At 46.9% G+C, this 3,295-nt stretch overlaps 1 non-coding gene across 1 annotated transcript; it reads left to right on the top strand.

The window, feature by feature from the left end:
• The first annotated feature begins 2,884 nt into the window (after positions 1-2,884).
• Positions 2,885-3,087, top strand: LOC138998728 (small nucleolar RNA SNORA74). The gene has a single exon (XR_011469230.1). It is a non-coding gene; the product is annotated as a small nucleolar RNA SNORA74 (small nucleolar RNA).
• Positions 3,088-3,295: the final 208 nt, after the last annotated feature.

Here is a 3,295-nt window from a genome sequence, read left to right as displayed (position 1 = left end):
AGCCAGGTCTCTAGCCAGGATCTGGTTAGGATCTCCAGCCAAGTTCTGGCTAGGATCTCCAGTGAAGTTCTGGTGTTTATTGTCTTGTTACATCTGTATTTATACCAGTTGATTTTAATCCTATCAATTTCTATTCCAAAGGTTAGGGCGTTTCTTATCTCCATTCCAGGGAGTAAAGATTATGTAGCTTAAGCGTGATTGTTTGTAGTTAAAGTGATTAACTACCCGTCTGGCACTTAGTTAAGGGGTTTTATCCCCTCCCTAACTTCAGGGGAAAATCCCTACCTGGGGAAACAACCTTTCTTGGAGAGGTGACCTTGGTTAACACTACGGTGTCGGGTGAATTTCCCGCCAAAATATAAGATGGCGCGGGCAATTATTTAGGTTTCCCGCGCAAAATCAGAGTTAGTTTAAACACGTAATAATATTCACAAAACTCAAAACTAAAGACGTCTGGACACAAGAAGTATTTCTCAATAACTATTCTCTTTGCATGGTGAGATATCCAGGGATATCGGTTATAAAATGAGAAAACAATACATTGGTACCCTAACGGTATTGTACTCGACCAGCGCCATAAAGTGTTCTCTACTTACAAGGGATTTTTATGATACCTATTACCCCAATGGGTATGAAACGGTTCACATACGCAGGTAGGTATCTTTGTGAACGGCAAACAAACAAATATTTGGTAATACGCAGTTACAATCGGCCCGAGTTTACACGTTTCCCGCACTCCACCGCAAATCTATATGAACCGAGTTAAGACGGCTCCCGCAGAGTACGCGCAATTCACGCGAGCCGACTTAACTCATTTCCCGCAATCCAAGTGTTAAAAATATAAAAAAATCCTATAGACAATCAATCAGCAAAGAAACAGCTATCCTAAATGACTCACTAGATCAGATGGACTTAATTGACATCTTCAGAACATTTCACCCCAAAGCCATGGAATATACGTTCTTCTCAAGTGCTCATGGGACATTTTCAAAAATAGACCACATATTGGGTCACAAACAAAGTTTCCCCAAATTCAAGAAGATTGAAATCATACCAAGCATCTTCTCAGACCACAATGGCATCCTATCAGTAATAAACTACAATAAAAACAACCCAAAATACTCAAACACTTGGAAGCTGAATAGCATGTTATTAAATATTGATTGGGTTACCAATGAAATCAAAGAAGAAATTAAAAACATCCTGGAAACTAATAACAATGAAAACAAGAGAGCAGGCCAGAGAGGAGACAGAACTATCCATTGAGGGAGAAGGGCTGGGGGACAGGGATCCCAACTTTAGGGGGAGGGGCAGGGAGGAGAAGGTTTCCTTCATGGAGGGGGCAGGGCAGGTGGACAGAGAACCTCACTTCTAGGGGGCAAGCAGTGGGGAAAGGGAAGTTCACTTTGAGGGAGAAGAGCAGGAAGGAGACAGAACCCTACATGGAGGGACATGTCTTGCAGGAGAGGGAATAGGGAATCCTCAATGAAGGGAAGAGGCTGGGGGGATAGGGAACCCTACTTTGAGACAGCAAGGATTTTGGCACAGGTCCTTAAATACATGGCAGGGCAGCGGGGAGAGGGCATCCTCCATGGAGGTAGCAGGGCAGGGAGGAAAAAGGACCCCACATAGTTTGAGCAGGATAGTGGTGTGAGGGCACCATCCATGGAGGGGCCAGGGAAGGGGGGACATGGGAGTAGAGATAGGTAACAGGGGAAACAGACCCCTACTTGGAGAGTCCCCTGTTCCCCCACGGTGGGGCCCTTGTTCCCCAGCCCTGCCCCTTCGCAGCATTCCCTGTCCTACCTGTCCATCAACCCCGCCCGTGGTCCCCTGGCCCCTGCTGCCCTGCCTTCCCATGGAAGGGCTGCTGTCTCCCCTGCTCTGACCACTCTGTGTTTGGATCCCTTATCCCTCTGCCTTTCCCACCATGGAGGGTCTTCTGTTTCCCTGCCGTGAACCCTCACTCACAGGCATCTGAGGGGCATATGCTCTGGTCTCTCCAGTGTTCATCTCTCCTGCCTCCAGGCTGAGTGTCCACTCTCTGTACCTGAAGCACATTCTCACTTTCTTCATCTGTCTAAATCCTACCCGTGCTCTCAAGACACATCTCAAATATCATTTCAAATGTCAAATCACCAACAGGGGAACAGGGGTTGGGGAGTGGGAGACTGTGAGTGGGGGCTGGGGAGATGGGAGGTGGGGGTGGTGGTGTGGGGTGTGGGATTTGGGGGTAGGGGTGAGGGGTAAGAGTGGGAGGTGGGGGTGAGGGGTAATGGTGGGGGATGGGAGCTGGCACGTGGGGGTTGGGGGGGTGGCTGGTGGGGGCTGTGGGTGTGGAGTATGGTGAGGCAGGTGGGGGCTGGGTGTGTGGCAGGTGGGGGTGGCGAGTGGGGTGTGGGGAGTAGGGTTGGTGGATGAGAGGGGGGAGGGAGAAGAGGGCATGGGGGGATAAATGATGATGGAAGGAGACTTGTCCTGAAGGTAGTGAACACACAATACAATATACTAATGATGCATTATAGAATTGCACACCTGACCATGTAATTTTATTAATGAATGTCACCCAAATAAGGTTGATTAAAAATAAATGAAAGGTGTGTCTTATGAGGTTGATTAGGTTATGAGGGTGGAGCCCTCATGAATAGGATTAATACCCTTTTCAAAGATATCCCATGCTAGGCTTATCAGGAGATGACTTTATATGTTATATAAATGTGTAACCACTATTTTGTGCACTTGAAACTAATATTGAATGTCATCCCTAATTGAAAAAAATTAAATTAGTAAAAAAATTTTTAATAAAAATAAAAATGCAAATCAGAGTGATTTTTAAAAAATATTAATCAGAGGATTTCACTCTGTGCCTAAAAGCCTTAAGCGCTCCAGCAGTGGTCAGCTCTCCAGATAGAATCATGCCTGTGAGGGTGTAACACTGCTGGGAGAGGAATGCCTTGTCTTCTTCCTCCAGTTGCTCCCTTCACTGCTCTGGTGACGTGTGGCACTGGTGCAAGGCAGTACTGTGCTTCCTCAAGAGTGAGCTAAGCATCACTTTCGCTGCTTAGTTGAAGTGTGGGAGCAGACACAGAAAAAATAAATTAAAGCCTCAAAGGTTCTAACAGCATTTCAACCCACCAAACGGACCTCTATCCTCCCTTCACTACACTCCAGCCAGCCTGGCTCATCCAGTCTTGAGGAAAGAAGGCAGGGATAGTGCTGCTCAGGAAGCCTGTGAGCGTGCATGTGGTCAGAAGTCTGGAGAGAGCTCCAGTTCTCTTAGGATAGAAATGGAGGG

This window comes from Myotis yumanensis, unplaced genomic scaffold, assembly GCF_028538775.1.
Source record: "Myotis yumanensis isolate MYYU_CA2020_CCGP unplaced genomic scaffold, mMyoYum1.0.hap1 SCAF_20, whole genome shotgun sequence".
Lineage (NCBI taxonomy): Eukaryota > Metazoa > Chordata > Mammalia > Chiroptera > Vespertilionidae > Myotis > Myotis yumanensis.
This window is presented reverse-complemented; position numbering and strand designations above follow the sequence as displayed.